Here is a 13655-nt window from a genome sequence, read left to right on the forward strand (position 1 = left end):
CACTAAGAGAGCACACTCCCGCGAACCTCAACCTTGCAGCGGGATTACCAGTCCAGGCTAAATCCCCTGCAATATAAACTCATAGAGTATTGTCGGGATTACCAGTCGAAGCTAAATCCCTACAACGACAATTACTCTAATGAGCTTGGATCCAATTACCAGTCGAAGCTAAATTCAGACCTAATTCGGATTACCCGTCCGGCTAAATCCATTTTACACATATTCTTCGGAGGGCTATATCAGATAGGATCACCCGTCCTGCTAGATCCTTTTACCGTCAATTCCTTTTCGAGATCCATCGAATTTTCCTTTCATTCAAACGGATTTCTTCCCATTTTATCAAACATATCAATGTTTCATAAATTTCCATATAATGAATATTCAAATCATATTCATATCAAAACATGCATTTCAAGCATTTAAGAATATAATTCAAATTACACGAACTTACCATGATACTTGTTTGTAAACAATAAAAATCTACTAATCCCAAACTTTTTCCTTTCCTCGATCTAGCTTCATATTTGAATCTTTCGAATCTAAATAAATAAATTTAATTATCAATTTAATACATTTCATATTCATATGCAACATTCTCTATAATTCAACTATTATTTATAGTTCATTCAAAAATGTCTACTTGAGTCATAGACACTAAATTATTTATAACTTGAGCTACGGAACTCCAAATTAAGATCCGTTAATTTTTTCTGAAACTAGACTCATATATCTTCTTACCATAAAAGTTTCAGAATTTTTGGTTTAGCCAATAAGTACAGTTTATTCTTTAAAGTCAACCTGCTTACGCTATCGACGCTTCTGACCCTTCTTCACTAAAAATAATTATCTCTTCATACAGAATTCAAATAATGTTTTTTTTTTCTCTTAAACATATACTCATTAAGGATTCTATACATATAAATTTAAGCCCATAATTGTTTTTCTTAAATTTTTTATGATTTTTTAAAGTCAGAACAGGGGAACCCGAATTCATTCTGACCTTGTCTCATAAAATTCATTATCTCTTAAAATTTACAAATCCATTGCTTACACTATTTCTTCTATGAGAAACTAGACTCAATAATATTTAATTCAATATTTTTTTTATCTTCGAATTCAATTTCTACAATTTATGGTGATTTTTCAAAGTTAGTCTACTCTGCTGTCCAAACTGTTTTTGTGCAAGCTGTTTATTACCATATTTCCCCTAAGCTTTTAATAAATGATAATTTCGTCCCTACTCAATTAGCCTCTCAATTGAGCTGATTTTTCTCAATTAACATTTTATTCTACCACCTTAAACTAGTTTACAACCTTTTTAGGAATCAGAATTTCAGCAATAGACTTTAATTCCAAGCATTTTCACAATTAGGTCCCAAAAATCAATTTCTATTGAAATTACCTAATAAAATCATCTCATAAACAAATTAAAGCTTTAATTTAATTCTATTTCATCATAAACTTACAGCACTCAACCATGGGGACTTTCAATTTCATCCATGAAATAAAAAACTAATGAATTTAATAGTAGGACCTAGTTGTAAAAGTCTTAGAAACACAAAAATTACAAGAAAAAGGCAAGGATTAACTCACTTGGTGCAAAAATTATGAAATATCAGCTTAGAGAACCCACTTATGGTGTTTTTAGCTGCTGGAATTGAAGAGAAATGAAGAGAAATCTAGATATTTCCTATTTAGTCCTAGCTTTTTTTAGTTAATTTTGCAATATTCTAATTTTACCCTTAATTTATCAAATTTTCTGCTGATTTCATACCCTTGCCGTCCAGCCCAAATAAATTTTGGGTCTAATTGCCTTTTAAATCCTTTCTCATTAGACTCTTAAGCTATTTAATCACTCTAGCAACTTTTACACCTATTACAATTTAGTCCTTTTCATTTAATTGACTACCCAAACAATAAAATTTCCTAACGAAATTTTATTACCACATTAATAACATTTCATAAATATTTATAAAATTATTTTTGACTCGGTTTTATGAGATAGGTCTCGATACCTTGTTTTTACCCAATTTCTTCAATAATTTCTTTTTCTATCTAATCACTAAATTGGTAAAATTTTTCTATCAATATTTTCATACGATTTTCCTATCATATCAATTTTCAAGCAAAAATATTGAAATAAATTTCTCTTTAAATCGGATCTATAGTTACGAAACCATTGTTCCGATAACCTTGAATTTAGGCCATTACAACTCTCCCCCCTTTAAGGATTTTCGTCCTCGAAAATCTTACCAGTAAAGAGGTTTGGGTATTGTTTCCTCATTGCCTCCTCCGGTTCCCATGCCGCTTCCTCAATCCCGTGCTTTTGCCACAATACTTTCACCAAATTTATCTTTTTATTTCTAAGCTCTTTTGTCTCCCGTGCCAATATCTTGACCGGTTCTTCACTGTAAGTCATATCCGGTTGAATCTCTACTTCTGTCGGAGAAATATCATGTGAAGGATCTGATCGATATCATCGTAACATAGATACATGAAAAACATTATCGATTCTATCAAGTTCCGGTGGTAATGCCAATCGATAAGCGACCGGTCCAATTCTTTCTATGATTTCATATGGCCCGATAAATCTTGGACTCAGTTTACCCTTTTGACCGAATCGGAGGACTTTCTTCCAAGGAGACACTTTCAGGAATACCTTGTCACCAACTTGAAATTCAATCTCTTTTCGTTTAAGGTCGGCATATGATTTTTGATGATCGGAAGCTGCTTTTAGACTATCTCGAATAACCTTTACTTTTTCTTCTGTTTCCCAGATCAAATTAACCCTATGTATCTTTCTTTCACTGAGTTATGTCCAATATAACGGTGTTCTACATTTTCTACCATACAAAGCTTCATACGGAGCCATTTTAATACTAGACTGATAACTGTTATTGTAAGCAAATTCAATCAAAGGTAGATACCTCTCCCAATTACCTTCAAACTCTAGTATACAACATCGGAGCATATCTTCCAATACTTGAATTACATGCTCAGATTAACCATCTGTCTGAGGATGAAATGCAGTGTTGAAATACAACTGAGTACCTAAGGCTTCTTGCAATTTGTCCCAAAAATGAGACGTAAATCGAAGATCTTTATCTGATATAATAGAGACAGGTACTCCATGTAGCCTGACAATCTCAGATATGTATAGTTCAGCTAATTTATCTAAAGAATAATCCATACATACCGGAATAAAGTGAGCTGACTTTGTTAATCGGACAACAATCACCCAAATAGCATCTTTTTTCCTCGGAGACAAGGGTAACCCCGATACAAAATCCATAGTGATTCTTGCCCATTTCCATTCTGGTACAGTAATTAGTTGAAGTAACCCCGAAGGTATCTGATGTTCAGCTTTAACTTGTTGACATATTAAACACCTTGATACAAACTCAGAGATATCACGTTTCATTCCCGACCACAAGTACATCTTTTTCAGATCATTATACATTTTATTACTCCTCGGATGTACAGACATAATACCGCTGTGAGCCTCGCGTAAATCTTCTGTATGAGCTTTGAATTTTGAGGTACACATACCCTACCTCTGAATAATAAACAACCATCAGAACCAATCTGAAATTCAGAATCATTACCTGACTCACACTGTGCCCATTTAACTTGTAACTTCTCATCATTCTTCTGAGCTTCACATATTTGCTGTAAAAATTTCAGTTTAGCTCTTAATTCTGCTATGATTGAACCATCATCAGTTAATGATAATCGGGTATTCATAGCTCATAAAGCGAACAGATATTTCCAGCTCAAAGCATCAGCTACAAAATTAGCTTTACCCGGATGGTAATCAATAATCAAATCATAGTCCTTTATCAGTTTAAGCCACCTGCGCTGTCTCAAATTCAAATCTTTCTGTGTCATCAAATATTTCAAGCTTTTATGATCAGTATAAATATGACATTTCTCACCGTACAAGTAATGCCGCCATATCTTCAACGCAAATACAATAGCAGCTAATTTAAGATCATGTACTGGGTAATTTCTTTCATGTGGTTTAAGTTGTCTTGAAGCATAGGCTATTACTTTACCTTCTTGCATCAAAACACAACCTAAACCATTTAATGAGGCATCACTGTAAATAACAAATTCCTTACCTGGTTCAGGCTGCACTAATACAGGTGCTTTCGTTAGTAGATCTTTCAATCGGTTGAAACTCTGCTGACATTCATCAGTCCACTCGAACTTTACATCTTTCTGCAATAATCGAGTCATCGGAGAAGCTATCATAGAGAATCCCTGTACAAATCTCCGATAATAACCAGCTAAACCCAAGAAACTTCTAACTTCAGATACATTCTTCGGTGGATTCCAATTGACAATAGCTAATATTTTACTTGGATCTACCCTGATGCCTTCGGCAGATACAATATGTCCAAGAAAATCCACTTCTCGAAGCCAAAATTCACATTTACTGAATTTAGCATATAACTGCTTCTCTCGTAGAATTTGCAACACAATTCTCAAATGTTCTGTATGTTCTTCTTCATCCCGAGGATAAACTAAAATATCATCAATGAATACTACTACAAATTTGTCTAAGTAGGATCTGAATATCTGGTTCATCAAATCCATGAATACTGCAGGTGCATTAGTTAGCCTAAACGGCATAACTAGAAACTCATAATGCCCGTACCTGGTTCTAAAGGCTGTTTTTGGCACATCTGACTCCTTTACCCGTAACTGATAATAACCTGATCGAAGATCAATCTTTGAAAACACAATAGCACCTTTCAACTGATCAAATAAATCATCAATCTGGGGTAACGGGTACTTATTCTTTATGGTTACTTTATTAAGCTGCCGGTAGTCGATACACAATCTCAAAGACCCATCTTTCTTTTTCACAAACAGAATCGGAGCACCCCAAGGTGAATGACTCGGTCGGACAAAACCCCTGTCAAAAAGTTCTTGCAACTGTGTCTTTAACTCCTTTAATTCTATAGGAGCCATACGATATGGAGCTATGGAGATCGGAGTAGTTCCCAGAATCAAATCTATAGAAAATTCCACTTCCTTCTGGTGGCAATCCTGGTAATTCCTCTGGAAACACATCAGAAAATTCACATACCACTGGAACTACTTGTATTTTTTACTCAGATACTTTGGTGTCAAGTACATAAGCCAAGTAAGCATCATACCCTTTTTTGACATACCTCTATACTGCCATTACCGAAATCATATCAGATAACCCCTCTTTCTGATCAGATTTAACCCGGAGCAACTCACTATTCTGACATTTTAGCACAATATATTTTTGTCTACAATTTATTACCGCATCATGCTGGGTTAACCAATCCATGCCCAATATCACGTCAAATTCATCAAATGGCAGTAACATCAAATCAGCCGAGAAACAATAACCTCTTACCATTATTGGACAATTTTTACAAATTTTATCCACCAACACAAACTAGCCCAGGGGGTTCGAGACTTTAACCACAAATTCAGTAGGTTCAACAGATAAGTTTTTAATAATTGCAAGTTTAACACATATATATGAATGCGTAGAACCAGGATCAATCAATGCAGTAATCTCAGTATCAAGTAAAGAAAATGTACCAGTAATAACATCGGGTGCTGAGGCATCTTCTCTGGCACGAATGGCATATGTCCTAGCTGGTGCTCGTGCCTCAGGCCTACCTGCAGTATCTTTTGTAGCTCCTCGACTACCATTGATATTACTGGATGGTCGAGGTGGTCTACCTCTCGAAACTGGATTACTCAGCTTCGATATCTGTTCAGCTTCTTTTTCACCCTTTTCTGGACAATCTCTGAGTAAATGGTCAAAAGAACCACATCGGTAACAAGCCCCGCTCTTTAATCAACATTCACCAAAATGAGCTTTATTACAGTACTGGCATCTCGATTTAGGAGTGCCAACACTGCCAACACTGGTTACTGATAGAGTAGAAGGCCTTGGATTAGTGCGTTGAGAACCTCGCTCTTTGCCCGAATACCCAATGGCTGAAGTAGAACGATCCTGATACTTCTTCAATTTCTTTGACGAAGAAAACTGGGATTTTCCCATCGGTCTTTTACAAAAAATTCGAGCTTCCCTCTCAGCCTGTTTCTTTTCTTTGCTCAATTCTTCTGCTTTATAAGCTCTCTCTGCCAATGTTTTAAACTCTCGAATTTCAAGAATTCTGATCAGTAGTTTAATGTCCTCATTTAACCTTTCTTCGAATCCTTTGCACATTTCAGCTTCTGACTGTACCCATTCTCGAGCATATTTACTCAATCGAACAAATTCTCTTTCATATTCAGATACTGATCTGTTACCCTATTTCAACTCAAGAAACTCTTTTCTTTTTTGATCGAAAAACCTCTAGCTGATATATTTTTTTCTGAACTCGGTCTAAAAGAATTCCCATGTAATTTCTTCTTTCGGAACAGCTAAAGCTTTAGTATTCCACCAATGGTAAGCTGTGTCTTTTAGCAGTGAGATGGCACATTTCAGACATTCTTCTGGTGTACAAGATAATTCCTCCAAAACCCGAGTAGTGTTTTCTAACCAGAATTCAGCCCATTCAGAATCATCATCAACTGCAGCTCGAAATTCTTCGGCCCCATATTTTCGAATTTTATCTACTGGAGCTTTCCTTTTCCGATGATTCAAGACTGTAGCTTGTGGGATCTCGGAACCGTGGAGGAGCGGAGGGGGAGCTTGAACTTGCTGCACTACAGGGTTAGTTCTTAAGTATTGATTAAACCATTCATTCATCATTTGAAAGAAGGCTGTTTTTGCCCCCTACCCTCGACCCTCTGTCTAAGGCCTTCTACTGCTAGTTTCTTCTCTTTGTACTGAAGCCGGAGCATGACTCCCAGCTTCCTCAGATTGAGCTCGGTCGGATGACATTACTATAAGAAAAACACATTTTAAATGGTCAGGAGATATCACACTATCAATAATAATTTAAATGGCATGTATAGCTAATCCCGTATTTGCTACATCGGTCCTAGAACCGGCTAAACCATAGCTCTGATACCAATAAATGTAATATCCCTACCCGTATTCATTGCCGAAATAGGGTACGAGGCATTACCGGAGTTTACGAATTAAATTTTTTTTAACTCAATATAACCCCTTTATAGATATCTAACCTTCCCTGCAATATTAAATCGAGACCAATCCACATAAACCAAATCAATTCAAAATATTTTCAAGATAAATTCATGCATATTTATAAGATAACGTCATCACATATCTAAAACCAGGTTTGTTAACCATACTAATGCCTAACTTTACATTCATTTCACATTAACATTTACTTTGTTAGCTTATACATGCCATTGATTTCCAAAATAAAGTTTCTTTATATACCGAAATCCTGAGGTTGATAGTGTGATGTGTCTCCGACCGAATCCGACCTCCGAGCTCTTACCACTACAAAACAGGGAAAGAAGAAACGGGGTAAGCACTTTGTGCTTAGTAAGCTCATGTAACAAGAATTATACTTACCTAATATTTTCAATACAATATAATAAACATTCATATATCCATTCAATGCATTATTACCCTAACATGAACAAACTCAACATTCAAGTTAGTACAATAATTTCCATATATCAATAATATATATACCATGATTGATGAGCTCGTCAATACCATGATTTCCGTTTCCTTGTTATTTTTCCATATTTATCCCGTTGAATTTATCGGAATTTCGATGGATTTTCAGAGGTACACATTTATTGTACAATTCCGAGTCCGTCAATTCATATTCATGTGCGCACATATCCATTTCAGAGAGCACACTCCCTCGAACCTCAACCTTGCAATGGATTACCATCGAGCTAAATCCTCGCAATATAAACTCATAGAGTATTGTCGGGATTACCACCGAAGCTAAATCCTCGCAACGACAATTACTCTAATGAGCTTGGATCTCAATTACCATCCAAAGCTAAATTGAGACCCTAATTCGGATTACCCGTCCCGCTAAATCCATTTTACACATATTCTTGGAGGGCTATATCAGATAGGATCACCCGTCCGGCTAGATCCTTTTTACTGTCAATTCCTTTTCAGAGATCCATCGAATTTTCCTTTCATTCAAATGGGATTTCTTCCCATTTAATAAAATATATCAATGTTTCATAAATTTCCATATAATGAACATTCAAATCATATTCATATCAAAAACATGCATTTCAAGCATTTAAGAATATAATTTAAGTTACACGAACTTACCTTGATACTTGTTTGTAAACAATAAAAATCTACTAATCCCGAACTTTTTCCTTTCCTCAATCTAGCTTCGTATTTGAATCTTCCAGATCTAAATAGATAAATTTAATTATCAATTTAATACATTTCATGTTCATATGCAACATTCTCTATAATTCAACTATTATTTATAGTTCATTCAAAGCTGTCTACTTGAGTCATAGACAATATATTATTTATAACTTGAGCTACAGAACTCCAAATTAATATCCGTTAAATTTCCCTGAAACTAGACTCATATATCTTCTTACATAAAATTTTCAGAATTTTTGGTTTATCCAATAATTACATTTTATTCTTTAAATTCACCCATTTTCTGCTATAGACAGTTCTGACCCTTTTTCACTAAAAATTAATTATCTCTTCATACAGAATTCAAATAATGTTCTAGTTTGTATCTATTTAAAATAGACTCATTAATGATTCTATACATATAAATTTAAGCCCATAATTGTTTTTCTTAAATTTTTTATGATTTTTCAAAGTCAGAACAGGGGAACCCTAATTCATTCTGACCGTGTCTCAAAAAATTCATTATATCTCAAAATTTACTAATCCATTTCTTACACTAGTTCTTCTATGAGAAACTATACTCAATAAAATTTAATTACATATTTTTTCATCTTCTAATTCGATTTCTAAAATTTATGGTGATTTTTCAAAGTTAGTCTCTCATGCTGTCCAAACTGCTTTTTGTGCAAGTCGTTTATTACCATTTTTCCCTAAGCTTTTAATAAATGATAATTTCGTCCCTACTCAATTAGCCTCTCAATTGAGCTGATTTTTCTCAATTCACATTTTATTCTATCACCTTAAACTAGTTTACAACCTTTAGGAATTAGAATTTCAGCAATAGACTTTAATTCCAAGCATTTTCACAATTAGGTCCTAAAAAATCAATTTCTATTGAAATTACCTAATAAAATCATCTCATAAACAAATTAAAGCTTTAATTTAATTCTATTTCATCATAAACTTACAGCACTCAACCATGGGGACTTTCAATTTCATCCATGAAATCAAAAACTAATGAATTTAATAGTAGGACCTAGTTGTAAAAGTCTTAGAAACACAAAAATTACAAGAAAAGGGCAAGGATTAACTCACTTGGTGCAAAAATTATAAAAGTGGCGTTTTTAGCCTCCAGTACGTGGACAAGCCACTTTTAGGACTTCCTCCATCAACAACCCAGTCCCATGCATTATATAATAATAACATGGCATGCAGTAAATAGTAAAAGTCAAACATGCATTCAGGTCAACCTTAACCCTAAGGGTATATTAGTAATTTTGCTCCTAGGGGTAAATCTGTAAATTTTCCACCTATAAAGGTATTTCAGTAATTTGATCAGTTTTAAGGGTTCTCACGAATGTTACTGTCCTTACTAGCCCATTTGTCATCGCAATAATTTATTTATCTCAATTTCACAATTTTAGCCATTGGGCCCTAAAACCCTAATGGGCCCTACAATTGTCCACTAGCAATTTAAGCCCATTTAATTCAAGTTTTATGACCAGTTTACGGTTTAAGCGTTTGATTCCACAGTCCTAATGAACATACTTATTGCCTTTTCTTTATTATTTTACCCGTATGGGCCCGAAAGCCCATTGGGCCCAGTTTTAGCCTATCGAGGCCCAATTACCGAAGTGCAAAAAATTTCACACACGACTAACTTACCACTTTGTGATTTTAGATCTAATGATTTCTAAACGTCTTATGAGCACCTGCACACTCACAAGCCTACGAAATGCTAGAATTTCGGCATTTCGGCTTTTGCCGAATTGAACTATGAGAGGGTGTTCGATACACACCTGTTTCGCGACGACTACTACTGAGATCCCTTACGATGTCCTACAATTGATTACCACAATTCTTAGATTGCAACCCACAACAACCAATCCCAATATTCACCTACCCATATTCGAACCATGCCCCTAAAGCCTTTAGAATCTTACCTTTTTGCCGAAAACCGATGACTAGGTCCAAGTCTAGTTGCTCCAAAGATCCAAGCCTTCGATCAAACCTCTAGAAGACACTAATCACCAAAACAAATCATCGGTTAAAGACCCTTAAAGCCCTATGCCCAAATCGACAGCCTCCCTAGATTTAGAGACTTCGGCTTTTTCTAAATTGTAAAATAAGACTAAATCTGAGGTGATGAGCACTTACCACTTATTCTTCTTTGATTTTTACGCAGATCTGATGCAGATCTATCCTCTAAACAATAGTAGAACTCGAATCCAGGAGATTTGAAGTTTCGGCTATAAATCCCTAAATCTATGGTATTTCAGCTTTTTAAGTGATGAAGAAGATGACGATTTGAGGCTATAACTTTGAAGTAATGTTGCCGACAAATACTAAGGGTTTAGAGAAGATGAAAGTTGATCAAAACGAACAAAAATAACTAAAGGATTTTGGCTTGGAGAAATCGGCACAAAAAGTGAGTTTTCGGGATTTCGGCTTTTATGGCAATCGGCTATGGAGGTTTTGTGGGGGATGGGATCGACAGAGGAGGTGAGTAAGGTGATCAGAAGGTTTCAGCTAGAAGAAAAAGCATAAAGGAAGAAAGAAAATAGAGGAAAAAGAGAGGATGAAGAAATCAGCACCAAGGAGAAGGAATTTACATTTTCGGCTTTTTTGAGAACTCAGAAAGGATGAATGATAGTGAAAGCTTTCAGGTGGCTAACCCTAATTCTCCAAGATAGAAAAAGAAAAGAACCTAACCCTAATATCAGCTAAAACAATCGGCCCAACCTCCCTAAGGCCTTTCCCGAAATTCACTTAAGTGATCATATGCCCGGCACATGCCTAAAATTAAAAAGTAACAATATGCCTACCTTGCAACTTGAACTCTAGACCTTTAATTCCTTCCCAGACACCATTTTTTAGGAACATAGTGGCGCCACCTTGCCACTTTACCAAGGCCTTATTTGTGTCCTATTTTACCACCTCAACTTTAAAAGCCCATATCGCCAGAACCCTCTCTCCCAAAATTAAAATTCAGGAATTGCCTCGAATTAAATTTACTCTTGGGCTTCTTTTTTTCCATACCATAAACCCTTCATAATTTATTTAATTAATAAACTAAACATACGAAATAATAATAACATCCAAATTATTCGGGCCGTTTTCCACCCAAACCCAGACTCAAGGCCCAATACTTCTGAGCCCAAAAATCGGGGCGTTACATAGCCCAAGTTGAGTTCAATTCGGGAAAAGCCAGTTTTGAGGGCTTCTAGGCATTCTAAAGCCTATAAATACACCCTAAAAGAGGAAAGTAAGGGAACACACAGGGAGGAAGGAAGAAATTACTCGAAGAAAGCCGATGGATCCATCTCAGAAGTCGGTTTCATCATCAAGACTAAAGATCTCCCCTCAACTTCCCTTCAGGAGTTTTGGGTTTTCTTTATGTTTTGTATTCGTTATTCTTCTGAGATGTTTTCCTTTTTAGTTATGAACTAAATCTCCTAAATACATAAGGGGAATGAAACCTAAGACTAATCTTGTTATTATTTTCTGAATTGTATGATAAATATTTAACTTGTTCTTAATTATGTGTTCTTAATTCTTGTTTTGATATCCCAGGATACTTATTCAAGATAAGCTCTTATTCAGAGGAGGAGTAGACCCTATCTAAGAGTACATTTTTCATAATTAAGCAGAGTTGATTGCGCACCTAGAGATAGGATGACAAGATTTTTCCGGATTAGGGTGAAACCTAATAAGGGGATCCATAGATCGAGTTAATGCAACCCTAAAATGTTAATTAGAGAAAAGTCTCAATTATTCAATCTAGGGATTAGATGTTATTAGTCTTGAATAGGGATAATAACATAACTTAGGGATCACTACGGAACAAGTTAAATGAATAAATCGCCCGATTCAGAGCCAGAATAACAAGTACAGTCTAGGTGGATTTTTCCTTAGGTATTGTCTTAATTCAATTGTTTTCCAAAAGTAATCCCCCAATTCTATTCTCTGTGAATTTTTAGATTAGCTAATTAGTTAGTTAAAACAAAACCACCTTATTTTTAGGCTAGTTAATAAAAAGACAGTCATTACTAGTACTTTTAGTTCCTTTGGGTTCGACAATCCGATCTTGCTAAAACTATACTACTGTTCGATAGGTACACTTTCCTACATCGCGATAATAGTTAGTTTCAAGAACGTTTAATTATAAATTTAAAAAACTTATCACACAAAATTATGCGATCAAGTTTTTGGGGTCGTTGCCGGGGAACCAAGATATTATGAACGCTCAATTTTTATTACTTTAGCCATTTATGTTTCTTGCAATTTAATTTATTATTATTATTATTATTATTATTATTATTATTTATTAATTTACTTTTTCTTTCTCTTGGCAGGTTTTTATAGTTTATGACTAGAAGAAACCCGTCAGGACCACTACTGTTTGACGAAGAAATCGATCGCACAGTTTGCAGAAACCAAAGAGAAATAAGGAAAAGCTTAAGATACACAGAGAACGAGCAAGTGGACGATACTCAACCCCCAACCGAAGAGATGGATGAAAACCAAGACAATCAGCTACCTCCTTTAATTGCGGCTAATCAAAATCCTACTCCACGTACTATGTATGATTATGCTAAACCTTCTTTAACAGGAACTGAATCGAGTATAGTTAGACCTGCTGTAGCTGCAAATACTTTTGAACTAAAACCTAAAACTATTCAAATGATACAACAATTTGTTTAGTTTGATGGTTTGCAGGATGAGGATCCCAACGCTCATTTAGCAAACTTTTTGGAACTATGCGACACATTTAAAATTAATGGTGTTTCTGATGATGTCATTCATCTTCGGTAATTCCCTTTTTCATTGAGGAACAATGCTAAACAGTGGTTGAACTCGTTACCACGAGGGTCAATTACTACTTGGGAACAAATGACCAAAATTTTTTTACTAAAATATTTTCTGCCGGCTAAAATGGCTAAATTACGTAATGATATCTCTTCGTTTGTGCAGATGGACTTAGAAACTCTTTACGATGCACAGGAAAGATACAAGGACTTACTGAGAAGGTGCCCTCACCATGGATTACCGCTTTGGCTTCAGGTTCAAGCATTCCATAATGGCCTGAATCCTTCGACTCGACAAATGGTTGATGTAGCTGCTGGCGGAACCATCAATAATAAAACACCTGATGATGCTTATGAGTTTATAGAGGACATGTCACTGAATAACTATCAGTGGCAAGTCATGAGGACTAAGCCAACTAAAACAGCAGGCGTTTATAATGTCGATTCGGTTACTATGCTGTCAAACCAGGTAGAACTTTTAAATAAAAAGATTGATGGTTTTCTTAGTTCTTCACAGGTTCACCCAGTAATGCAGTGCGAATCAAGTGGAGGTAGAACAAGCCATTCGGAATACCAACCTT

At 35.3% G+C, this 13655-nt stretch overlaps 1 non-coding gene across 1 annotated transcript; it reads right to left on the reverse strand.

Annotated features, from left to right (window-relative positions):
- Nucleotides 1-13208: 13208 nt before the first annotated feature.
- On the reverse strand, nt 13209-13314 carry LOC128279790 (small nucleolar RNA R71). The gene has a single exon (XR_008269985.1). It is a non-coding gene; the product is annotated as a small nucleolar RNA R71 (small nucleolar RNA).
- Nucleotides 13315-13655: the final 341 nt, after the last annotated feature.

Source organism: Gossypium arboreum, chromosome 8 (genome assembly GCF_025698485.1).
Source record: "Gossypium arboreum isolate Shixiya-1 chromosome 8, ASM2569848v2, whole genome shotgun sequence".
Lineage (NCBI taxonomy): Eukaryota > Viridiplantae > Streptophyta > Magnoliopsida > Malvales > Malvaceae > Gossypium > Gossypium arboreum.